This window comes from Rhinolophus sinicus, linkage group LG06 (genome assembly GCF_036562045.2).
Source record: "Rhinolophus sinicus isolate RSC01 linkage group LG06, ASM3656204v1, whole genome shotgun sequence".
Taxonomy (NCBI): Eukaryota; Metazoa; Chordata; class Mammalia; order Chiroptera; family Rhinolophidae; genus Rhinolophus; species Rhinolophus sinicus.
The window spans coordinates 14,145,897-14,173,130 of record NC_133756.1 but is presented as its reverse complement, the minus strand read 5'-3'; the positions used below and the strand labels follow the sequence as shown (position 1 = coordinate 14,173,130).

General features: G+C 45.5%; 1 protein-coding gene across 6 annotated transcripts in view; it reads left to right on the top strand.

The window, feature by feature from the left end:
• HIVEP3 (HIVEP zinc finger 3) overlaps positions 1-27,234 on the top strand; it is a 437,757-nt gene that overhangs the window by 104,861 nt on the left and 305,662 nt on the right. The gene's annotated exons all lie outside the window — the stretch shown is intronic.

The window sequence follows — 27,234 nt, the reverse complement described above, 5'->3', positions numbered from 1 at the left end:
GGGAGACACCCTGCTTTTCCGTGGGGTCCATGAGACAGACAAGAGAGCACTAGAAATGCCCCAAGATGCACAAACCATGTCAAGTGAGAAAACAGATTTCTGGTTGAAGAGGTTTCCTGGTGGAGAGAGGGACTTTCTTCAGGGAAAATCAGTAAATGGATGTGTTCTCTGAACTTAACACCTTGTTAAAAAGGAGCTTATTGATATAATTCAAGGCATTATGTCAGAGGTTTGATTTTAATAGTTAAATTTTTAGCGCCTCATTGATTCAACAAGAAAACGTGCAAAATGGCAGTCGCCGTGTGTTCACCTTCAGCATCTGTGCAAGCGTGCCAGCCCATGGATTGCACCATGCTTCCTCTTTGCAAAAAGAGAGCCATTGGTGTATTAATTTAATGCTTGCTGAATGAATAGATCTGGTCTGTCTTCTAGCCTGGGAAGCAGAGCTCTTAGATTTTGTCATTTCTCCAAAACAATCAATTCTTACAACACTCCAGTGAGAAAACAAAGCCTCCGTTTGCTTCAGCTGGAAGGACACTTCATTTGTCTGTCTTCTACCTGTGGAGACACTGTTACCTTCAGAAAGTCAGATGTAGGCATGGCTCTGTGCACCCCTGCCCATGGCGGATCAGATGCCTCTGTGAATTCTTAGAGAGTGCTCTGTGTCTTATGTACCTTCAGCTTGCAGGGTATGTGTGTGTGTACATGTACGTGTGCACGTGTGAAGACACAGCTAGCCCTGAGGCCCTGAGCATCCTTTTCTGAGCCAGGATACGGATGTTGGGGGAATGGCAGAAACCCCCTCAGGACAGGGGTTCTGAGCCTTTACTCCAGGGCTGTGGGAAAGCACTTAGTCGAGACATGTGCAAGACGATGCTTTTTGCTGCTGTGGTGTCAGCAGTTCTTCTGGGGTTGAACTCCACATCACTTCCTTCCTCTCCCTCACCCTCCCCACCTCCGAGAAAGACCATGTAGGAAGGAGAGGCCTTTCCTTCTGCCCTGTTGGCTTTGTGTCCGTCAACAAACGGTCACTTACTAGAAACCAAGTTTTTCCTTCCTATGTTGCATAGAAAGAGCCTGAATTCGTTTTGTATCCATACAGTGAGAACTTTGATTCCCAGGAAACAAATAAACAAAAAGCAGATGACACCAGTGTTTTCTGCCCCAGGATTCTGAGAAGCTAAATGACGGCTTTATCCTGGAAAGCTCAGGGGCCAGCTGACAACATAATGACGTCATTGGGGATGGAAGCACTTAGGCGCTGTCCTTCGCCCTGCACCCGCCTCTCTGTCTCTCGGCCCTTTCCCAGCCTCTGGGTCCCCTCCTCCCAACATAGAAGACTCCCCTCTCCCTCCCTCCCTTTCCCAGCCTCACCCACAGTCATGCTGGCCTGGAGGTTGGGCCTGACAGTGATTCTCTCCATGACGAAATGTTAACCAGGCTCTTCTGAGCTCTTGTCCACTAGGCCTCGGCTTTTGAGCTTCTCTGTTTATTTCTGCATTGTCCACTTTTAGAAGAATCCTGCTATGTGGGTGTAGCCAGGACCCCTCATCCTCCATATCTGACCCTACTCAATGTCTGATCAGTTCCTTCCCCTCCACCATCCCCCAGGTGGTGTCTGGTTGCCCTGGCTTGTTTTCAGCAAGAATCGTGTTAGATTGGATCCTCCCTTACTTACCCCAGTGTTTCCTCTCAGTAATTTCCCACCCCCTGACGTGCTCTCCCTGCTCCTTGGCTGTGAATCCCCCCTTTTCCTTATTGTATTTGCAGTTGAGCCCAAGCTCTCATCCCCACTGCAAAACCCCCCACAGTGGTCCGTACACCTGTTGCAGTGGGGCTCTAAGTAACATTTGCCGTCCTCTGCCTTCGTAAGTGTCACTGAATGATTTTTTCCTTCAGTAGGCCCCCGACAAGTGCTGTCAGGATGTCTCTCATAGTGGGGGACCCCTTGAACAGGAGAGTAGGACCAAATCGAAAGGCCTGACTTTTTGAGGTGTGTTTCGGGGGACTTGGAAATGAGAGGGGCCTCACAAGCTTGAGCGGCATTTCAGCTCTGGCAGAACAGAGATCAGAGAGACAGTGGGCCAAGCACCTGGTGCCGTTGCCTCCACATCCAAACAGACAGGGCAGGCGCTGTCTCTGGACGTCACCCAGACTCAGGGTGCGAAAGGAAGAACGAGACAATTCAGCACTAAGCTCTGAAGGAATGGCCACCAACTGGTGGACACCCCAACTCTTTCATTCATTTTAATCCCGAGTCTTTTCAAAAAGAAAAGCTAACATTTATTGAGAGTTCACTTTGAGATAGGTGTTGTTTTTATGCCCCTTTTCACAGAGGGGGTAAAGTGCTGTGTGGAGAGGTTGAGCGATTTGCCAAATGTCACAGATCTAGTACACGGCAGAACTGGGATTTGTACCCAGGAAGCCTGGCTCCACAGTAGGCCCACCTTCCACTACACCCTACTGGCAAATATGTTAAACTATGCTACTATGCTCAGGAAGTGACTATGACTCATTCAAGGTCACAGTCCCTAAGGATTCCTTGAGTGCTGTGATTTGGAGTGTGCTGTGTATTAACAATTAAGGGTGCATTTTGACCAATGGATGGTCTTTTGGAATTTTGCCTTCTGCTCTTCCTGACTTCTAGAAAAATCTTGCCAGAGTTGGGGGCAGTTTTCTAAGGCTCTGAGACCACGAGAGGGGTTCCGCTTTGCATGTCTTGCCTGCGTTTCTCACTTTGCCCAAACACAGTCTCCTTATCTTTTAGCCTCTTCCTTGCTCCAAGCATTTCCAGTTTTCTATATGCCATGTTCTCGTTCTCCTAATACAAAGTAAGGACATGTTTAACAGGCCCCTGTGGTGTTATTATTAGAAGATGGCCACAGCCGTGCCCTGTCCTGCCATCTGACTTCCTATTGCCCCACCCTCACCCTCCTCAGCCTCACGCTGCACACCCCTCCTTACCATTGGCCAGAACCGCCTTCCCTTGGCGCCACTCTCTGCTCATGGGGCCCCCAGGGGCTTGGGGAGTATCAGCTGCTACACTCAGCTGGCTGGCACCGGCAACGTTCCAGGCCAGTCACGTGTCCGTGGGAAAGGGCAGTGGCCCCCGGCCCTGTTTATAAGCCACCAAGGACCAGTTAGTTATTCTCTCCATTTCTGTTTGCCAGATTGAGAAAAATCTCATCCAGTTACACTTTTTAACCAACTGAAATCTTTAGGTAGTTAAAAAAAACTGTGTTTTGTTTAGACAGAAATGTGCTTTTCTGACAGTCAGCACTTCTGGTTGGCCTGGGCTGGCGTGTGCTAGTCCGTCAGGGCTGCCAGCAGTCCAGCCTGCTCTGTGATTCACCTGAGCCTCTGTGCCCCTGGGAAAAGTTAGACCATTTGAAATATTCGCTATGACCACTGGGCCCTACAGGTGTGACTATCTCAGGGTGGGAGCATTCTAATAAAAGGGGGTAGAGTGAAGGTTTCAACCAGACAGTGTGGGATGTTTGTGGGGAGATGAGGTTATGTGCAGGGAGACCAAGAGGGGCAGAAAGGAGGAAACTGGGGTGCAGAGAAAGTGGTGTGGGCCCACGAGCATTCTCCCCTTGGCTTAGAGCTGGAGACAGAAGAGCCTGTGAGGGAGGGGAGGGCTCTCTCAGGGGCGGGGCAGTGGTCCTTGCGCTTTAGTGGCTGGTTACACCCTCTCAGCACTTGGGTTTCTTTTCCACATGAATCGGTTGAAACTGTCTTTCATAAAAGTGTCAAGTTCTCCTATGTTTGGCCTGGCTCATTACTCGCTTGCTTGTGTTTCCAGATCCAAAACTTGATGTGGGTTTTCCTTTTAGTCCCGACTTGTTGGTAGAGGGGTAGTTTCTGCTTCTGCACAGGGGCCAGCCAGGCGATTTAGCTTTAAAAAGACACACTTTTTTGGGGGGGACCTTCCAAAGCCAACATGCAGAGGAGCAGGGGGCCCTTGGAGTGGGTTCCATCAGAGAGCAATGTCAGGTCAAGGACGTCATTCTCAGTAACCTTGCTGTGGTCATCTCGTGAAGTTGCAGCTCGTGGGCACGTTGTGTGGGCGTGTACTGATGCCAGCCTCGTGAGCGCTCGCTTTCAGTTCTTGAATAAAGATTTTGGTGTTGCTTCATATTTGGGGGATGGAAGTGTCCCCACATATTGCCAAATGTGCCTTGGGGGGGGGCAAAATAAATGGATGAGAACCACTGGGCTAGAGGGTTTAACACTTTGGAGGGTGTAGCAACAGTCTGGTTTATCAGTTCCAAGGTTAAAAGCCCAATTCCCGGTTATCACCTTTTTTCTTCAAAGGCCGGAGGTCAGAGAAGGCCAGGACCTTGGTGCCTGGTGTCTATACACAGGGCAGCCAAGAAGCCTCCGCATCCGGGCCCAGGCCAGTGGCTTCTCTGCCATGTTCATGAGATGTTTTTTCTTCTTCCTTTGGCTCGGCATGTCTTCACCAGATCATAAGGTAGGCCAAGCCAAGTGGCTGGTTTGAGTTTGTCGCGGTGGCAGTGTCTGCACAGCCAGACTGGCCCAGGCAGGCTTTTCTCAGAAGCACAGCTGGCGAGTGTAATTGGAGTCAGACTCCGGTGGGTCCCAGGGCAGAAGGGTCAGCAGCCAAGAGGAGAGCTCATATTCATCGTTGCTGTGTCATGGTGCCACGTCACTAAGAACCTGTTCTCATTTGCTTATTTCTAGGCCATTCTCTTCACCTTCTACCCTTTTCTGTGCTCTTTTAGTTTCACAAACTTTAACTTGGTGGCAGTGAAGGGCTGTGGTTCAGTGTCAGGGCAGACGTGGGATGTGAACAAGTTCCTGTGTTCTTGGCCCCCAGCTTCTGATTCTGCTCCCTAAGCCCCATTACAAGGCATGTGTTGGCTAGCCGCTCGGTGTGTCTGACCAGGTTCTTAGAAAACAGAGTTAGCAGCACGCGCTGCTCGTAGAGGGCGGTGGTGGCGGCGGCGACGATGGTGGTGGTGGTGGTGGCGGTGGTGGTGATGGCGGTGGCGGTGGTGGTGGTGTGGGGAGGGTAGAAGGAGGTGAAAATAGAGTTTGTAAAGGTAAAGCCCTAGTGTTTGGGCCCACGTAAGCAGGGCTATGCTGGGTCTGTTCACCTTTTGTTTCTTTTGTAGGCTAACAGTATTCACAGCCTGGGTGTCCAAAATTTTCAGTTCTGGTGCAGCTCTTGCTTTACCCTCACTTCGGTGTAAGCTATTTTCCCAATGTGCTCTATTCCGATTGGACAGAAAGGTGATATTTGCCCTTGAGTTAAATTGTGGCTGGGAAATAGGCAGTTCTCAGCGCTGACAGGTCTGGTGGTGCCATTCACATTAAAGTCCCTTATGGACACTTTCTTTTTGTGAGTTTGACTTCTCCCCCTCTCCCCACTGGAAGGCCACGGAGCTTTACAAGCTGTAAGATATATTGTGGAAGACAGCTGCCAGTAAACACAATTAACCCCTGTTCTTCTCTGGAGGGTTGCCTCTTGAGCGAGCTTGTGCTCTAAACCAGCCCACATGGATGCTCAGAACAGAGAGAGAAAGTGAATTACCAGGGACTTCTGGAGCATGCTGTGAGCAGGAGTTTCCCTTCCGAACTAGCAGGAGTCTCATTTGCTCAACTAATGTTTGCTGCATCCCAGCCAGGCGCTGTGCTGGGAGCACACCGACGACAGCCGCAGGAGCTGCTCCTGGTCCTGTGGACTCAAGTGGAAGAGATATCCAGAGCAGGAGAGGGCGATCCCGTAGCTGAGCTTGGCGCTCGGCATGGCAGCACGTGTCATCATCCCTTCAGTCCCCTGATGCCATCACTTTATGGTTGGGAAGCACAATTCAGCGGAAATGAGTTTTGTGTTTTGACAAAATTTAATTAAAACTCTGAATCCCTCCACTTGGAGGCAAACTCTCTTTTGTGAGTAGAAATAAATATGGAACCAGGGTTTGGGAGCTATGTTGGGGGCTTTTAGTGTATGGCCTGCCTACTATTTCCTTGGTTGTCTCTGTGATCCTGCACCTTTACTGGAATTCTTGTCCCTGTTAGCCCAGGGTGGAAGGGGAGGGCAGCAAGTTTGGATGCATACATTGTACACCAGACAAATGCCTTGGAAAAGGACCAGGTTGGATCAAAAGCAGAGGCGGTCTTTCTAGTCAAGTCCTTCTGTGAGATCATTTGATGGTGGCGGTCTGGGTAGCCTGGAGCCTCTGAGTGAAGAAGGTGTACGTGTTAGCCCACGTTTCCCGCTTGCTGGCTCATTTCAGGGCTCCCACCTAGTGAGAGCAGGACCATAAGGCAACAGGTACGCCTCCCAGGCGGGCGAACAATTCAGACCTCTTCCCTCTAGATTATCCAATGGTTGTGTAGTGAGGAGCAGGAGAGGTGCCTGAGTGGCGTGCTTATTTCCAGGTGAGGGCACTGTCTTGTTGGGCCCAGATAGGGCACGCTGACATTTCACAAGTGCTGTAAGGAACCTTGCCCAGAGAACTGTTAGCTGGCCTCACCTTTCTCATCTTACTGCATCGGTGGTGCAGTAGAGCCCCTTAGAGAATTGTCCTCCAGGCAGCTGCCTCGCTGGCCCACACCTTGCCTAGACTTGGAGTCAGGATTCAGGAGTCACACACGTGGCTTGAATCCTGGCTCCACCACTTACCAGCTAGATGACAGTGGGGAAGTTCCTTAACTTCTGGGAGCCTCAGGCTCCCCATTTGTAAAACGGGCAGAGGATTAAATGAGAAACTGTATAAAAAGGGCTTGTAACAGCGGTTCTTTAAATTCAACATAGTTGTCACTTTGCCCTTTGCCACTTTGTAGGAGAAATGTGGGTCTCTCACTCTGTCAGACTTTCTTGCTCTAGAGTTCACTGAACTTATGCCCCTGGCAGCCCATGAAAGGAGCTGGGGTCCCTAAGCTGCCCTTTAATCTCATAATACAGGAGGTTGGGTGCAGGATCTATGCCCTGAGTTAGGCCCAGCAGGAGAGTTGGGGCCCAGGGTCCCTATGGCCCCAGGAGGAAGGGGGCGCTGCCCTTTAGATCTCTGTGGAGGTCTGGAATTGGCAGTAATTCTTTGGGGAGTAGAGTAGCAGTTGAGGGGAGGTCTGAGGAAGTGGATGATATTGCTGCTAGCAAGTCTATGATTTATACTTATAGATATTCCAGCATACAAATCTGTAACTAATATTCCCCAGAAAAGACTCGGAATGCAAAGTGCACTTTAAAGTGTGTGAGGTGTGAGTGTGTGTTTGTGTGTAGACAGAGACAAATGACCTTGATTCTGGAGCTAATACTTCTATTCCTTGCTCTTTCTCGGGTGTGACTTAAATCGTTTTCTTGGCTCACGTGTCTGATAACACCCTTGTTCTCTGCAAGGATCCCTAGCTCAGCCAGCCTGCGTTCTGTTTCCTTCCTGGCTGTCCCTGGCCCGTCTCTGCTGCTGGGCACTTCACTGTGCTTCTCCTGGACAGGTCTTCCTTTCTCCTGCTTCTTCCCCCCTCCTCACACGTCCCCCACACTCACGTGAAAATGCCCTCTGCTTGAGAAGAAGACCTTAGGTGTGTCTTAGAAGGAATATTTAAGTCAGTTGAACTGAACAATAGAATGCTGGGGGGTGATGGAAGCATTCTCTAGCTGCACTGTCCGATACAATAACCACTGGCCACGTGAGGCTACTGGGTATTTGAAAGGTGGCTACTGAAACTAAGGGACTAGATTTTTAATTCTAGTTCATTTTAATTCTACGTAAGTAGCCACATGTGGCTACCATTTTGGACAGTGTCAGTCTAGCGAATATGACACCTGGGAGAATCAAATCAGGTTCAGTGCTGTTGTGTGCGGACTCGGGCTTATTTATCCTTACTCAAGGCACTTAGTTCTAAGAGTCCCGTTTTGTTAGCTGGCGTCCTCAGGTCCTCAGAAAGCCGCGTGTCTGCCTTCCCAGGCGAGGCAGGGGCCTGATGTGTTGGCTGCCGTGAGGGCGCCTGTTGGCTAAGTTTTCACTCTTCATCATCCCCCACTGGCACCCTGCCCCTTGTACCCGGTGACTGGTGCATGTGGGGCGAGAGGCAGGAAATCCCAGAGTCAGGGTTTCCAGTCTGGGGTCTGCCACTTCCTGTCGGGGGAAGTTATTTCATCTCCAGAGATGGATTGAGATTTCGTAGACTTGAAACTTACGCAATTTTGAGGACCCCTTTAAGACACAGAATCTGAAGTTACAGATACAAGATTAGATACAATAGTGAAAAGTTTACTTAGAATGAGAAAAGAAACCATGTCTAACATAACTTTTAAAAACCTGACCTGTATCACAAACTTTACAGAATCCAGAAAAATAACAAAATACTTTTATGAATTATTTACCTATGAAACCTCTAAAATACTTTTTTCCCTTAGCATCTTTTGGCTGAATACTCTTGGATCACCTCTTCATATGATAATGATTTTGTAATTTTTCTAAAGGCAGGGTGAAAAGATCACTTCGTTTTTCTTCTAACATGGTTGACAAAATTGGTTTTTATTATTATTGATAGTGACAGCACATAAAACGCGACTTCATACACATGCATCCACTTTTTGTTGTAGGGCCACAGGTGTGGGTCCTACAATGCAAGAATTTTGCTACAATCTATTTTACATAATTCCTATCAAAAAGGGAAAATGTGCCTGGTAGGTTTAGAACTGTATTCAATGTATTATCAAATATGTTCTGACAGGAGAGAACTTCCCTTTTTGAGTCGGCACCAGTGAGAAGGACATTCTCCACCTGCAATTCCTCGTGTCTGATGACTGGAAGAAGTTTCCACAGACTAGCTTCTGGGTCTATTTCAATCCTTGTTTTCCCTCCACTTCCCACATATCTCAGGTGCCAGGTGTTGTACCTTTGAGTCTTGCTGACAGTGAGTCAGCCTAGTGGGCGGTAGGCATATTCCTGGAAGCCATGGGGACAGTTCTGGGGGCAGCTAGCAACACCTGCTCTGCATTCAAGGGACTGTGAAGCACAGCCTCAATCCCACTGCACTCAAACTAAATGTGTCCCCAACTCAACTTCCTCGTAGCCGGACCTCAAAATGCCTGTAGCTCCTCTAACACCACTTGACATGAGGGGAAATACAGCAGGAGGAGATATCAGAGTGGAAAGAGACAGTGCTCTTAACCAATTGCAGCTGAAATAGCTTAATTTTATAAATTGTTAGGGCCGTGGAAGGGCCCTTGCAAGAGAGGCTGGACGCTTTCTTCATTGGCTTGTGGCCAATCTGATTTGCTCATTGCTCTGAGCCCCAGCATCCTCATCTTTAACACGGAAAGAAGTCCTGTTTCATAGAGTCCTCATGGGTGTTCAATAAGCTGTATTTGAAAACCCATGAACATTGTGCCTGGGAAAGAAGTGCTCAGAGGGTTGGAGAATGAATGAATGAATTCATGTTTGCTAGCCATCTGCTTCAAGTCCAGGGGCCTGCTTTGAATTCACATGTCCCCCAGACGGCTGAGCAGTCCTAGGGGAGCCCTCCCCCAACCAGAAACGGGGGTGGAGAGCTAGAAACTGAAACCAGGCTTCCATAAGTGGGAACAGTCAAGGAAGTTTTTGAGTAGACAGAACTTGGTAATTTTTCTTCAACCAAGTCTTGCTGCTCATGACTCTCCCACGTGTTGTGATGTTGGGGGTTTGTGCCTGAGTCATCATGTGAAGGCCAGAGAAGATTCTTGAGTGGCATGAAACTGGAATATGGTTCTCAGCTGGTTCAGAGCTTCCTCCACATAAGGGACTGCTCTGCTGAATGTGGGGACCTGACACCTTTGGAATTTGATATCTGTGAGCAGAACACTCCCCAACAACATTCCACAGCCAGTCTTAGGTACCCTTGGATCTGAACATTGGTTGTTGGGCCGAGAGTTGTGATGGTAATGAGTGATCCTTGAAATTTGAAAGGCATGTCCTGAGTCCCTGATCCGTGGGCCTGCCCCATGTGGCTGCTGCCTTCTGTCAAGCATGGCAGGCCTTTGGGGGGCGGGGGGGGGGGGACTGGTGAGCAGAGTCCAGGCACTGATGGCAGACCCGGAGGACCCTGGGCTTGGTGAGGAGACACTGAGTCTCCAGGAGAGGCTAATAATGTCTCAACTCCGGCTTCCTCATTTACAAGGAGGAAATTGGTCCTGATAACCTCTAAAAGTTTTTCCATTGCTAACCTTTTAGGATTTAAAAAATGTGAGTATTCTTGGAATTGACCCATCTGTAGCTGGTAGCCTTCTGGGGTTGGGGAGATGGGCAGTGTCAGCAGAAGTGCACATTTCCAAACCTTTGGCGACCCGATTCCAATTTCTCATCCTCCTGCACCAGCACTGCTGCCGGTAACCCAGTGGTGTCAGTAGCTGCCATCCTGAACTGTACCTTGATGACACTGCAGGGTCACCCGAGCATCTGTCAGGGTGGCAGCGTTGCTGTGTTTGTGCTCTGCTGAGCAAGAGAAGCAGGCCTCTAAACAGTCTGGTGTAATGATGTTGTTTTAAAGGAAAACCTTATCTGTGTCGATCTGCAGAGAAAAATACCAGAAGGAATTAATCCCAAATGTTAAGTGCTTCTCACACACGATAAAAAATATGTCAAACAATTTTTTTCTCAATTATTTTTAGTTCCCCCCCCCCAAATTTTCTGTCTTAAATATGTACTATCGTAATTTTGGGGTTGGGGGATGGGTGGCAGGTGTTCATAGGGAGGGGTTTGGGAGCCCCTGTCTTCCTGGACACCAGAGGGCAGAGGCTGACCCACACTCACTGGCATAGTGTCTAAAGGGAAGCTGTTAAAACTGCAGGTTCCTGGGCCCGGCTCCTAGAGATTCTGACTTTGTGGCGGGGGCGGGGCCGTGGCATATGCTGCTTACGCACACATCCCAGGGACCACCACCCTGTGGGAGTATTGGCCCTGGGGAATCGTTTTGTTTGGAGCTGGGTTAACAGAAGTGTCAGAGAGCTAGCTTGGAGCAGGCAGGAGAGCTGGGCATCCAGCAGTCTAGCTGAAACTCCGGAGACAAGATTATGTCTCCAGATGGAGGTGGCTCCAGGACAGGCAGGGCGAAGTCGGCAGGCAGGAAGCTGTGGGAAATAATAACCTGCACAGCACTCACAAGAGCAGGCTGTGCCAACAGCAACTTTCTGTCAAACACTGTGCCCCACCAGGCTGCCCCCAATAGGCCTGGGAGGGCAGGCTGGGTCCCTGGGGCCCGGAGATTCTCGTTTGGCCCTGAACAGTCAGCCCAAAATAAAAATTCTGGTTCTACTACTTACCAGTGTGATTGTAGGTTAGTTACAGTTCTCAGCCTCAGTTTTGTATAATGTAAATGATGTTCTCAGCCTCATAGCCATTTCATGGGAGAATGAAGTGGGCCATAGCAGGAATTCATAAACATTAGTTGTCCACCCCTTTTCGCTCCTTGGCGGCGTGGGAGAAGGGCAGCATGAGAGACCTCTTAGCCAAGGGGGAAGGGCACAGCCCTGCCTACAGTGCTGCAATCTGATTGCGTGCCTAGGTCACTTTCATAGCAGCTCTTTCACTGCAAGCCCCAGTTTTCCTGGAGGGTATTGACTGGCAGGACCACTGTGGAGCTGGCCCAGGCGCACCCAGCAGCTCCCATCCCTATGGTAGCCAGTCTGTCTCTGTCAGCCCTAAGGGCTCCTAGGTAGTCTGAAAACTGTCCCACTTTTTTCTGTGTGGCTAAGGGACCCCTTGGATGGTGTCCCTCAGACCCTTTCTATTAGGGCTTTGCTTTAACCTCCATGCCCCCTAAGCAGCCAACTGGCTCCCTTCTCCTAGACAGCCCCTTCTTTTAATCTGGAACTTTCAGCAAGCCCATTCAGTTTTGCTCCTTTTTGGTTATGTTTTAAGATGTACTTTTATTTAACCCTGCTTACAACGCAACAAACCAAAGCTGCAAATAGTGACTCGTATCCCAGCTTCTGAACTCCAGCAACAAGCATTCAGGAAGAGATAGCCAGGTGGAAAGTCCCCTTCTTCCGTTCCTTCCTCTGTTCCATTTAGTCAACAGGTACTTCTTGAGCACACATTGTAGCAACAATAATTATCACACACCGAGTGCCCGTTATGTACCCAGGGTGGATAGTCCCCGACTTCCAGGAGCTCACAGCCTACTGGGGATACAGACAGGCAGACAGTTATTTACAGTGTGGTGAGTGGTGTGAGAGGGAAAGTATGGGCTGCTTTGGGAGCAAGTAAAGATGGACACTCTTCCCCCCCGCACCCTGCGTCTAGCTATTGCATAATAATCTCTTTTTCACGTGAAATCTGCTTGTCCTGCAACTCTTAGTTGAGCCATCCTTTTCCATGCCTACCTAGAGAACAGAAGACCTGTAGACATCTCTGTCTACAGCTGGGGTTTGAAACCTCCAGCCCATGCAGGGCCTGGGATTGGCCTGGCTGCAGAGCAGTGTGGGCTGCCATCTTCCTTTTCAATTTAAACGGAACAACACAAGTGGCAGCAAACAGACGGGCCGGCCTTTGGAGCCTTTCCCTCCTTAATGCAGCAGGCAGCTGTTTATCAGCGAGAAACAGGTTTGCCCAGTGGAACGTTTATTTGGTTTCTTTGGCTGATCATGGGAACACACCTGCCACTTTGCCACTTCCTGCAAATCAAGCAGTTTCTTAGAAAAGGGACACATTCCTTAAAATATATTGTGTGGTTTCAGGGTGAGATATGGTTTCTTGGATTTTTATTATTTAATGTGTCTGCAAAAACATTAAACCGTGAGATAAAAATACACTGACTGCCCCTGATGAGAAACAGGACTTTCCTTAGGATTAGGGGACGGGTCGTTTTAGTTTGTATGCTGGGTTTCATTGTTTTTAAGTTTTCATTTGCTCCTTTTCCTGTTTCGCAGCATATCTCTTATGCTCTAAACACGTTATGGGCGGGTGGTTATTGATACAGTTCACTACAGGGAAACCTCTACTTCTCAACCAAAATAATTTAACCGAACTTTTACAAGACGAAGGCAAATAAAATAAATTTTCTTAGAGCTTATTTTTTAATATCCCACTTAAGAGCATGCCTAAGGATATTATAAAATGAGAGATAAATTATAAAGAACAAAATATATAGAGGGTGCCAAAAAATGTATACACATTTTAAGAAAGGAAAAAACTATTAAAATTATAATAATATATATCGATAACGAAAGATGAACACAAGTCATGTTTGACTTCTCTAATTACAAAAGGTGCTCAAAGTGGTTACCATCAGTGTCCAGACACTGCTGATTACGGCGAACTACTGCTTGAGCAACGTTGACCAAAGTGTCCACTTGTATACATTTTTTTGGCACCCTCGGTATAATATATAAATATATAAGATATATGCTATGTAATATATAAGATATATTTGTATATTATATACATATGTGAAAGTAAGATATATGAGGTGTGATAAAAAATATGGTGAATATTTAAATTTAAAAAATTTATTACAGTAAAAGACACATTGCCATTAATCCCCTTCAAAATACCCCCCACCCCTGCTTCAAACACACTTATCCCATCATTCTTGCCACTTTCTGAAGCAGTTCTGGAAAATCCTGTTTTGTGAGTGTCTTTACTTCATCCTCCATCATGACAATGCTTTGTATCACACATCGCTTCTGGTATATGGCAATTTCTGTCAAATAAAAACATTACGCTGTGTCCTCATCGACCTTATTCACTGGATCTGGCACCATGTGACTTCTAGCTCTTCCCCAAAGTCAAAATGATTCAGGATATAGAGGCAGCCATGACAGTACAACTAAAGACACTCATGAAAGAGGACTTCCAGAACTGCTTCAGAAAGTGGCAAGAATGCTGGGATAAGTGTGTTCAAAGCAAGGGGGAGTATTTTGAGGGAGATTAATGGCAATGTGTCTTTCACTGTAATACTTTTTTTTTTGTAATACGTTTTTTAAAATTTAAACGTTCACCATAGTGTTTGATCATACCTCTTATATTAGTGTATATTATCTATTACAGACACACACACACACACACACACACACCCTGGGCTATATACTAATATAGCCATCCTCAATTTCTGTACCTATATTTGAAATACTCTACAGTCAGATCTAATTGTTATGACAAAAAGCTAGGAGATAGTCCTGAGTATATTTATTAATAAAACAGAAGTAGATTTATATTTAGTATACTATATTTACTAAGACAAGAAAGAGGACCCTGAATATTTTGGAAAAATTTCAAATGTATATTTGGAACTGATTACATATGTATTTACCAGAAAAGTTGAACAATCAGCATACTCTCTTCCCAGAACTTTCTATAATAAGATTTTCTTGTAGGAAGAGACAGTCAAGCATTGGATAAGAATGTGAAAGTGAGGAGTCAGGTTGGCCCTGGTTCATACTGTGACCCCAACCATGGCACCTTGACTCAGCTAGTTGGCTTCTCTCATCTAATACTTCATCTTTTAAATGGGTGTTGTGACAGTACAAGCCTCTTATAGTTGTTGTGAAGATTAAATGAGATAATGCATGAAGAGGAGTCAACACAATCCCTGGCCCGCAGTAGGTGTTGCACAAAAGCTTGCTCTCATGGTCATTGCTGCCATTGTTTTCTCCATCATCATCACTGTCATCACCATCTTCATGAACAAGCATCCTCTGCCTGTGAGGACCTTTGCTGCAGCCAACAACGCCTTTCCTCAAAGGGGCTTGAGTTTAAAGAGCTTGCATTGTGGCATATTGTGATTCAGTGTTTCGAGGAAGTTAGGCTGGGAGAACAACGCAAGTTCTTGAGTTTGTATTAGAACTTCTAGAACTAGTTAATTGACCTTTTATGCCTTAGTTTAGTTATCAATAAATTTAGATTAATGCCATTGTGTTAGCACTAGAGAATGTGGCATCTTCTACTTTCACAACCTTCCAAAGCCTACTGGTATGGATGAGGACACACTTGATCTGATATTAGGGAGATTTTGGCTCTGTGGATGCTGGTCTCCTTTGCTACTGAATCTGAAAGCACAGCAGTAGGAGCCAGGAGGTCACATAGAGGTTAGACTCTTGTCATGTTTCCCTTTTAAGATGACTGTCTCATGTCTGGAGACCTTGAAAACTGATCTTGAAATCCAGGGCTTGGTCTGTTCATTTTTTTTTTTTTTTTTTGGTATTAAAATAGAATCTTTCAAGGGCAGAAATGTCCTCTCTTCTTCCTTCTCCTCAGCCCAGCAAACCCAGCTCTTCCTGAAGGTGACATGTAAATGTGGATCCAGTCACTATGTACGAATGTAGGTTATGTACGTTGCTTGCTGGGTGTTCATAGAGTTAGAGCTCCATGTGAGGGCACCCAAAAGTGCCTTTGCAGTCGTGCTAACAGTTTTCCCTTCCTGATGGGCAGCACCACTGATTGGACTACCTGTGAGGTCTGACAGTTAAGTTCGCGAACTTGTTGCAAGGCTGTTGCTAACCTGTTTTGACATCAGAGGGATTATTCATTATGAATTTGTACCAGCTGGACAAACAGTTAACCAAGTTTACAATTTGGAAGTGCTGAAAAGGCTGTGTGAAAAAGTTAGACGAACTGAACTTTTCGCCAACAATTCATGGCTTTTGCATCACAACAATGCACCAGCTCACTTGGCACTGTCTGTGAGGGAGTTTTTAGCCAATAAACAAATAACTGTATTGGAACACCCTCCCTACTCACCTGATCTGGCCCCCAGTGGCTTCTTTCTTTACCCAAAGATAAAGGAAATATTGAAAGGAAGACATTTTGATGACATTCAGGACATCAAGGGTAATATGACGACAGCTGTGATGGCCATTCCAGAAAGAGTTCCAAAATTGCTTTGAAGGGTGGACTAGGTGCTGGTGTCAGTGCATAGCTTCCCAAGGGGAGTACTTTGAAGGTGACCATAGCGGTATTTAGCAATGAGGTATGTGTCACTTTTTCTAGGATGAGTTTGTGAACTTAATGGTAGACCTCGTAGGTTCAAATCCCAACTCTACCACTGATTAATTGCATGGCTCTGGGCAAGTTAATTAATCTTTTGGGGCCTCACTTTCATTACCTATAAAATGAGGATAATAAGAATACTGGCATCATGGGGTCACCATGGGTGGTGAGGTTTAGTGATGGTTCTGTGTAAAGCACATGGAACCACACCAGGTGCATAATCAGGGTGCTGTGAGAGTTTGCTATTGTAGTTACTGTGTTTCCCTGAAAATAAGACCTCGCCGCACCATCAGCTCTAATGTGTCTTTTGGAGAAAAAATTAATATAAGACCCAATCTTATTTAGATGTAATATAAGACCCAGTCTTATTTTAATATAAGACTGGGCATAATATAATGCAAATAATATAATAAATATAATAAATATAATATAATATAATATAATATAATATAATACTGGATCTTATATTAATTTTTGCTCCAAAAGATGCATTAGATGGTGTGGCGAGGTCTTATTTTCAGAGGAACATGGTGGCTTTACCTTTTACCTTTCCCAAGTAACTACTTAGGCCATGAACTTCCTTAGTGTAAAGAAACATGAATACAAAACCCAGATGTTCTTCAAATACAAGTTACAGAAAAGGACATAGAAGCAGAGATTGCACAATGTGGCGCCCCTTGGTCTGAAGTACGTAAAAGCTGTCAGGTGTACTTTCCAGGTGGAGAGCCCAGAGTCAGAAGAGGTAGAGACGGCTGGGGAGACTGAGCTGTTTGCTGGAGTCCAGAAATGAAGGGAGGTTTGCCCAAGAGGCTGTGGTCCTGAGACCAGGGTATTCCTGCTTTAATTTAAGGCATGCTGTGAAGTGTTACAGAAACACATTAAAGCAGAATGGATTTTGATGTACTTCAGTTAAGAATCTTATGGTATTTTTAGGAAGAGGGGAAGAGAAGATGGTGTGAAACAAACAGCCCCAGGGTAACATATGCAATGGAAAGTTGGGATCTGTGTGTGTGATCCCCTGAGGGGAAACCCACATTTGCAGGACTGGAATATTTTCTTTGAGATCTGCCCTGATGCTGAGAAGGGAGGCCTAGGATTCCGGTGTCCAATTGCACGTCCCTTTGTCCAGTTAGGAGAGGTAACTGTTCTGAAAGGGTGACCTCCTCTAGGCACCTTCACACACATGCAGATCTACAAGTCAACTGTGGTCCCATGCTAATCCCAGAGCTCTTTTGCTCCCACTGGGCTGCTCATTCCGTGAAGACTTGAGAACAGACAGAGGCTGGGCCTTATCACCTCTGGCTTTCCAGGAAGGGTTCAAGAAATGCTTAGGAGTCTGTATTATGAATGGATTACAAAGTCTGGGATTTCCTAGCAAGTAAAACTTAAAAATGGGCAAGTGTCTATGAGTTTCTGTTTCTCATTTGTTTGTCTTGTTCTTTTGTTGTTTTGGTTTATATACCACATATCAGTTGTCTGGTAATTAAAATATCTGATTCATTTGTTTCTATTCAATGTGTTTCATCATGAATTTTAAGCACATTTTTCTGGTTTTTCATGTGTTATTTTTATTTTTTCATTGTATTCCAGACATTGCATAAAAATAAATGGTGAAACCTAAAAAAAAAAAAAAAAAATGGGCAAGTGCTTGTGGAGACATTTCCAACCTTGGAAGGGTCATGTCACTTGAGTTTGCTCACAAACTGCCTCTTGGTCTTTGGAGCAAGGTGAGTATGAGGTGTTTCTGCAGTCACCTCGCCTTGTTGATGAAACAGGTAGGGAAGGAAGGAAAGAAGGAAAGCAGGGAAGGAAGCAAGGAGGGAGGGAGGAGTTTTTTGTGCATATGTTTAGGTTAGGCCAGTTCTGCTTTCACCTCTGCTTGTTGAATTTGCATCCTGTGATATGTGTGCATGTGATATGATGTGAAGTGATGGGATATGTATATGATGTTTTTCTTTCCCACCCTCTCCCCACAATCAATTCAAATTTTATCACTTGCAAAGGTGGTTGTGAACTAAAACAAAATGACCATATATCACATATCCAGCTTTATGCTAATGAAGTGATTGTTGAGAGATAATCTCAGTGGTTTTTTTTTGCTTGTGAAATGATTTCCCTGAGCCTTGGAGGTTTGGTTCTATTGAAGCACAGCAGGATCCTTATATACTTTTGCAGAGAATGAAGATGAACCCCTGTAGGAAAGAATGTCCTAAAATTGGTAGATAGGGCCATGGTTTTCATGTGTCTTAGAGCAAAGTTTTGCAAATTGCTCTGTGGGGCCAGAGACCTAACTCCTCCATAGTGTCAACTAACTCTTGGTGCTTGCTTTGTATTTGTGGATTGCTAGACATGCAAATAATTAACAAGTACTCTTAGTTGCAGCATTCCACAGGAACTCGCTAGGATCTTCTGGTGTATTTTAGAAATGAAGTTAGGCTTTATTGGAGTTGTAAAATTAGATATGGGTACGTCTTTAAATCTCAAGTGCAAGAATATTTCTGAATCCAGTTTTGCTTCCTGTCTTGAATTTATGTGTTCATCCTTTCTCTATAGCTGTGCTATTTATTTGTAAGTATATTCCAGGACTAATTTAGAAATCAGATAATTTTGTTGGCTCTGTAGTCAGAAAATGCATTGATTTGATTTCCAGGTCCTAGATAATGAACAGCATTAGAAAGATAAAAAGAAGCTCATTCATTTTCCCATCTTTTATTCTTTGCTTTATTAATGTCTACTTTATACTGTTATTTAATATGGGTCCCCTTCAGCATGAGATATTGACTGTGTAACCCGTATACATTTGTATATTTGGGGTGTGCGGTGTGATACCATTGGGGGTGGGGAGAATAGTTCTGAGCCTCAGAAAGTCTAAATACACCTGGGATAGAGCATGGAATTCAATGGAACTGACTCTGCTAATAAAATGCTAGAATTCTTTCACAAATACAGTTTTTGCATCTTCCAATAGCCTTCTGTTGAAAGGAAATAGAATTCCGTTAAAATTGCTGGAATCAGGATATGAACGGCGGTGAGGAAGAATGGAGTCTTTGTCCAAGCCCAAACTCAGAAATGTTGCAGCTTCAAAAGCCTGTCCTGCCTGGGGAGCAAGCTGCCTGAGGAGTGACTTGCCCCGTCGGTCAGGTCATGTGAACACCCCCAGGAGCGAATTCCCTGTGCAGAGGCTCAGGGGTCTGTTCCCTCTGAGGTGTTAACCTGACTCTTCTGGGCACGGGCTTGGCAGAATGTGGGGAAAGGAGAATTCTGCCTGGAGACCTAAATTAAGGCGCTCTGCTAGGTGAATTATAATATTATTAACAACAACAACAAAAAAAACAAAAAAAAGAAAGAAAAGAAGAGAAGTGTTTTAGCAGCTGGCAGTGTGTGCCCTGGGCTCATTAGGACCACAGTCACAGTAACCTCTCAGTGTGAAGGAAAGCGGAGCTGGGCTGTGTTTAGCGCCTTCAGGACAGAGCAGAGGCTCCACCCCAGCTCTGAGGAGCCTCAGCTGGCTGGTTTTCTCTGTGGTGCTTCTGGGGGCTCCATGGCACCATGTAATTCCGTAATGATACTCATCTCCTCAAACTCGGTTAGGAAGTAGGAAACAACAGTGTATTTTAGAAACATTTCTATCCAAAATGGGTGCATTTTATTAGGGTTTGTGCTCACCTATCCAGAGAATTTGGTTGGCTGGAGGAGGATAGTTTTCCAAGTGCTGAATTTTGGTTGGCATTTAGGAGTGGCTAGGTAACATTTAAACAGATAATGTTGGGAGGTAACATTTTAAAGAGAAAAGAGTCCTGGTTGGGGATTTAGGAGACCTGGGAATAATAATAATAATAATAATAATAATAATAATAATAATAATAAAGCAACGACGACAAATAATAGCATTAACTTGAGGTAAGCTTATCTATGTGCCAGGCCCTGTTCTAAGAACTTCACAGATGTTCATTCATTTAATTCTCACAAAAGTCTTCTGAAGTAGATCCTATTATCATCCTTATTTTACAAATGAGGCAATCAAGGCACAGACAAGTGAAATAACTTGCTCGGTTTTACAGTCACCAAGCAGTAGAACTGGGTCTTGAGCCCACACCCTGAGTCTCATCACAGAACCCAATTCTTCTCTGTCACTCAGTTCACCTCTCTGGAGTCCAACACTAAGACCCTCAAAACATTGCTTAATTTTGTGTATCATAGACTTAGAAGATTTCAGAAATATTTTGGAGAGCTGCATAAGCCTGCCGTTTAAAATTTTTGACAACTACCATTCACTCTTATTTTATGACAGCAAGGACAATATTAACAACCCCCTCCCCAACTAAGGAAAGACACAATCTCAGGTTAAAGAACAATCCTTTCCTTTATTTGAATGGAGACGCAGTCACCCGTTTGGCCAGTGCATTGAGGACCTACTGTGTGTTAGGGGCGGGGCTTAACAAGCAGACCTAGTTCCCAAGCACATGGAGCTTGCAGTCTAGGTGGGGCCACAGTCATTTAAAAAGTAAACAAACGAATAAAATGCATGACTACGAATTTTTTAAGTGCTCAGAAGGACACAGCTTAGGGATAAAGAAAACAGGTGGATAAAGGAAAAAAGTGGGAGGGCGTTGCTAAGGAAGTTCTCTCCCAGGAGGTGAGGAGACAGCATGTGATGGGGTGGGCGCAAATGCCAGGCAGAGAGACCAACATGTGTGACAGCTCAGTACAGGGAAGTGCTTGGGGGCGTGAGGAAGGGCAAGGGGGCTGCGGGGGCTGGCTCAGGGCCCTCGGCGGCTAGGACAGCTGCCTGTGTCTGGTGCACTGGCTCAGAAGCCAGGTGAGGAGGCGCAGTGGGAAAGCACTGAGAGGTGTGAAGCAGAGGTGTGATGTGGGAGCCATGAGGAGGCCAGAGAGACTGGGGCTCGGACACAGGGAGACAGGGATGTGGAAGAAATGATAGCAGGAGTCCAGGCTTGTCCCAGTCAGAGTAAGAATAGGAAACAGCATCTCAGTCACACAGCTCAGGAGGGAGCATTTACACAGGCAGAGGTGTGAGGGAGCCACAGGGGTGGTGCTGGGGCTGAGAGCAGTGGAGCTGTTAGCAGGGAGGCCCGAAGGGCTCAGGACAGGGGGAAGTTATTGGAACCCTGAAGGAGAGGGCTGCCTTGAAGGGAGCAGCCACCATCAGTGGAGGCTTAAGCCAGGCCAGTATTCTGGGGCTCTCCCTTTGTGGGGGTGGAGCCAGAGAATGAATTCACTGACCTCTCCACCTCCTTCCACCCTCTTGTGATCTCCTGCTGCCTGCCCCGTTGGCCCTGAAGCAGACAGACACACAGGCTGCCCATTGATGTGGTTCCCGCAGGCCAGCCTCTGGGCGGAGAGCGGAGTGGAGAAGGTGGAAGGCAGATCGGTGGGAAACAGGGCGTAGTCAGCACCAAGATGATTCCCAGATTTGTGTCTGAGGAGCTCAGTGCAGGGAGGTCCTTTTCCTGAGGTGGAAAGACTGGGAAAGGAAGAGGTACTGGGAAGGACCAAGAGTCAAGGCTTTTCCTTTCCCCAGGGACTGGCATTTGAGAACTACTGTCTGAATCCCTCAGGACTCTGAGTTTTCATCTGTAAAAGCAGCAGTTAGACTGAATGACCTTGGCAGTTCCTTCCAGCTGTTTTTCTAGATGATCCTATGCAGGGCTTACTGAGTGTTTCTCACATGGAACCTCTTCAAGGATGCAATAAATCTTCTTTATTGAATTTCTAGAATCCAGTCATCCTTGCCCCCTGCCCAGACTCTTGAGACAGAAAGGCCATGGTGAGCGAGGTGGTGGCGAGTCTGCTTCTGGTTTACTCCAAGAGCAGGAAAGCATCTGGTGGCTGCCTGGCTGATGAAGCCCCGTCTCAAGCCTGTATCGCTGTGCGTGGCAGTTGTGCTCCTAGAAAACCTCTGCTACCTCTGAGGCCCCGAGGTAGATACAAGGTGTGATCAGAAGATATGGTGAATGTTTCAATTAAAAAAAATTATTACAGTAAAAGACACATTGCCATTAATCCCCCTCCAAATACTTCCCTTCACTTTGAATACACTTTTCCCATCATTCTTGTCACTTTTGGGAGCAGTTCTGGAAGTCCTCTTTCGTGAGTGTCTTTACTTCATCCTCCATCATGACAATGGTCCGTGTCCCACATCGCTTCTGGTACGGCAATTTCTGTGCAATGAAAACATTACAGTGTGTCCTCATCCACCTTATTCAGCAGATCTGGCACCGTGTGACTTCTGGCTCTTCCCCAAAGTCAAAATGACTATGAAAGGTAAACGATCGATTCAGGACATCGAGGCAGCCATGACAGGGCAACTAAAGACACAAAAAAGACTTCCAGAACTGCTTCAGAAAGTGGAAAGAAGGATGGGACGAGTGTGTTCAAAGCGAGGGGGAGTATTTTGAGGGGGATTAATGGCAATGTGTCATTTACTGCAATGCATTTTAAAAAATTTAAACATTCACTGTATTTTTTTTATCACACCTCGTACACCAGCCTAGGGAAGAGAAAGACTGTTTTCTTTACAGATTTATGTTCCAGCCAGCCAAGCCTAATACAGTAACTGAGGATGGTTTATAGTAGATAAACCATCCACCTGCCCTTGAGTTACTTCATTTCAGTAACAGGAAATCTTGGACACTCGCGCAGAGTGGTTTGTGAACTTAGTAAACACATATAGAACTCCTTCGTTTTACCCTATCTTTGTTCTCATTCTTTCAGAAGATAAAAATAACTGACATTTAGCGAGTACTTTGCGTGTGCAAGGCGATGTTCTAAGCAGTTCATATTACTAACTCATTTAATTATTAATGTAATTGTCTGAAGGTAATAGCCTTATTATTGCCAGATTCGGAAACTGGAGGACAGAGAGGTTACATGCGCAGAGTCACACAGCCGGTCCGTGGTGGGGTCAAGACCCTAAGCCAGGCAGTTGGGCTCCATGCACCTTCCCCTTAACCGCTGCTCTCTACAACCTCTGTCCATCACAGGAAGCACCTAACGTGTGTCCTCCAGCCGATAGCATGAGGCTGCCCCGCAGGGAAAGCAACTTTCTGCCTATTGCTTTACATCTTGTTATTTTCCTTTGTTAATAAATTTATAAATAATTAATAAATCTTCTTTATTGAATTGAAAAGTCTTATTGGTTGTGACATTACTTGTAGCTATGTAAGGTAGATAGCAGGATGCATTTTGGAATATAAATGGAGCTTTTGAATGCTTTAATTCATTCATTTATACATTTGTTCAACAAATATTTGCAGATTGCCTGCCATGTTCCAGGCACTGTGTCAGGTGCTGGGGATGAAATGACAAACATATCAGATATGATCTCTGTCCTTATGGAGCTGACAGTCTAGTGAGGGGGACAGAAAGTAATTAGAAAGTTGAAAATAGAGAGTAATAAGGAGAATCTGATCCATAGTAGGGGCTCAAAAATCATTTTGTTGAATGAATGAGTCAATGAATGAATGAATGAATGAATGAATGAATGACCCAGTCATTCTTTAAAAAGTAATGTTTTGGCTAAGGTCTGAGGCATGAGTAGGGGTCAGCCAGGTGAGGATGGGAAGGTGAGGTCTGCGCATCAGAACTGCAGCACCCCCCCTTCTTGGAGTAGCAGGGACACTAAGTTTGGGATGTCAACCACCTCAGGTCCTTGACTCTGGACTCACCTTCCGAGAAAAGCTTTCTCCTCTTACAGCCACGCACACTCACATTCGGCTTTTCAAATCTGTTTAGACATTGTTTAGGCTGTCTCCTCATTGTTTGTCCCTTAAATGTATTACCTAAAGGGTTTGCTCCTTAATAATTTACATTTTTATAATGTCAAAGGCTGATTTAAAAAAAGATTTTAATTAAAATATGGCTAACATGAAATAGTATATTAGTTTCGGGGGTACAGCCTAGTTATTCAACATTTATATGCCTAAAGAAGTGATCCCCATGATAAGTCCAGCAACCATCTGACACCGTACCATGCTAACACAATATTATTGACTAGATTCCCTATGCTGTACATTACATCCCCATGACTTATTTGCTTTATACCTGGAAATTTAGACCTTTTATTCCCCTTTCCCCCTTTCCCCTCTTTTTAAAACGTTCAATTGCAGTTGACATTCAATAGTATTTCGTATTAATTTCAGGTGTACAGCATAGTGGTTAGACATTTATATAATTTAAGAAGTGATCCCCCTGACTAGTCTAGTACCCACCGGCACTATAAATAGTTATTACCATATTTCTGACTATATTCCCTATGTTTTACTTTATATCCCCATGACTATTTTGTAACTGCCAATTTGTGCTTCTTAGTCCCTTCGTGATTTTCACCCTGTGCCCCATCTTTCTCCCATCTATCACCCCAATAAATCTAGTACCCATCTGACACCATACATAGTTATTAGAATATTATTGACTACATTCCTTATGCTATAGCCTACATCCCCATGACTACTGTGTAACAACCAATTTGTACTTCTTAATTCCTTCCCCTTTTTCACCCACCCCCCCAACCTCTCTCCCATCTGGCAACCATCAAAATGTTCTGTGTTTATAGGTTTGTTTCTGTTTTGTTTGTTTATTTTGCTTTATAGATTCCACAGATAAGCAAAATCACATTGCATCTGTCTTTCTCTGTCTGACATACTGCACTCAGCACAGTACCCCAGGTCCATCCATTCCGCCACAGATGGCAAGAACCCATTGCCTTCCATGGCCGAGCAATATTTCATTGTATATATGTACCACCTCCTCTTTATCCATTCTTCCATCGACAGGCACCCAGGCTGCCTCCACATCTTGGCCATTGTAAACAATGCTGCAATGATGTATGGATGCACGTGTCCCCTTGAAGTAGTGGTTTGGGTTCCTTTGGATAAATACCCAGAAGCAGGATTACTGGGTCCTTCTTTGTTTCTTGATATAGCCTTTGTTTTAAAGTCAATTTTGTCTGGTATAAATATTGCTACCCCAGCTTTTTTTTTTTTTTTTTCTATTCTCAAGAAATATCTTTTCCCCATTCCTTTACTTTCAGTCTGTGTGTGTTTTTCAATCTGAAGTGAATCTCTTGTATCCATTCAGCCACCCTATGTCTTTTGATTGGAACATTTAATCCATTTACATTGAAAGTAATTGTTGATAGATATGTAGTTATTGCTGTTCTATTATTCATATTTTTTATCTTTTTCTTTGTTTTGTTTTTAGTCTTAAAAATATCCCTCTACCATTTCTTGTAATACTGGTTTGGTGGTGTTGAACTCCTTTTGCTTTTTCTTATCTGGGAACCTCGTTAGTGTCCTTCAATTCTAAGTGATAGCTTTACTGGGTAGAGTAATCTTGGTTGTAGGTCCTTGCTTTTCATCACTTTGAATATTTCCTGACAATCGCTCTGGCCTGCAAAGTTTCTGTTGAGAAATCAGCTGACAGACTTATGGGAGCTTCCTTGTAGGTAACTCACTGCTTTTCTCTTGCTGCTCTTAAGATTCTCTGTTTGCCTTTAACCTTTGGCATTTTAATTATGATGTGGGCTGCTTTAGGTTCATGTTGTTTGGGACTCTGTGCTTTTCTATCTCTTTGTTGAAGTTCTTCCTGAGGTCATTGAACATCTTTTGAACTCTGCATCTGGTAGATTGCTTGCCTCTATTTTGTTTAGTTCTTTTCCTAGAGCTTTGTTCTGTTCTTTTATTTGGCACACGTTTCTTTGTATCCCCATTTTGGCTGCCTCCCTGTGTTTGTTTCTATGTATTGGGTAGGGCTTCTATGCCTCCTGGTCTTAGCAGAGTGGCCTTATGTGGGGTTCAGTGGTGCAGTCTTTCTGGTCACCTGAGCTGGGTGCTCCAGGTGTGTCCCTTGTGTGGGTTGTGTGTGCCCTCCTGTAGTAGATGAATCTTGGTTGCTATTTGCATGTCAGTGGGGGAGGGGTTGACCCTTGGGCTGATTGGTTGTGAGGACTGGCCATGAATATAGTGGAGGAGCAGTTGTGCTAGGGTTGACCCTACAGAGCAGGATTTGCTTAGCAAGGCTCTGGTGCTTGTGTAGTCTGCCCTTTAGGTGTTTTGTCCTTGGAAATACCCAGGTGATACTTGGGCTCAGTCTGGCTCTAGCCACTGTATGCCGGTGCTGGCCACTAGGTATGCCAGTGCTGGGGCCTCCTGGGAGGAGCCCCGCCACAGACTAAGTTCAGCCAAATCTGTGCCCCACCTGGGGCCAACTGGCATGAACCACAAAGCAATCCATAGATGGTTACCACCCATGCTGGGCTTGGAATATCCTCAAAAGGCTAAGCCGTGAACCAAGGCCAGCTGCTGCTAGTGCCAGGCTTAGGGCTGCTCATCAAGAGGTACAGGATACACCAAAGCCAGTTGCTGATTATTTGGGTTTTGTGAACCTTTGAGAGATTTTAGGAACATCTACAGCACAAGGTGAGACAGGCTGTTTGTATGGAAAAGCCGCTGGAAGTGGCTTGGGTGGGCCCCACAAGTTGGGTGGGGCAGGGTCTCAGGGAATCACCAGCGTGGGGTGAAGAGTGTTAACTAGGTTGATGGAAACCGAGATGTGGTGGATTCCTGTGTATGCACACAGTGGATGGGGAAGGCTCAACAAAGAAACAGTGCATTCTACCAGCACTTCTTCTGGGAGAAAGCTGTCCCTCTAGTCCTCGCCTGGTATCCAGACAACTTGGTTCCTTCCTGTGTGTCTTTGGTGCCTTTTGAGCAGCTGCTCCAGTGCTAGAGCTCAGAGTGAATGAGTCCATCAGTGAGTAAGTCCATACAGGGGCCTTTTAAGAGGAATGCCTGGGACTTCAACAGCCCCCCATCTCACTGAGTCCCAATATCCACTGGTTTTCACAGCCAGAAGTTGTGGGGACTTCTCTTCCTGGCACTGGCACTCTGGGCTAGGGAGCCTGGTGTGAGGCTGGGACCCCTTGCTGCTGGGCAGTGGGGGGAACCTTCGTAGCCAAGATATCCTCCCGATTGTTAATGGTCACACACAGGTGTGGGAATAGTCCATTCAGCGTCTCTGCCCCTCCTACCACCCTTGAGGTGGCTTCTTCTGTATGTCCTTAGAGGTAGGACTTCAGCTAGACTTCAGGCAATTTTCAATGATGATTGTTCTGTAGTTTAGTTATAATTTTGATGTGTCCTGGGAGGAGGTGAGCACAGTGTTTACGTACTCTGCCATCTTGACTGGAAAACTGAGGCTGATTTTTTTCCTCCAGGAGGAACACATTTTCAACTTCATGATGAAAGATAATGGAAGAAGCACTTTAATT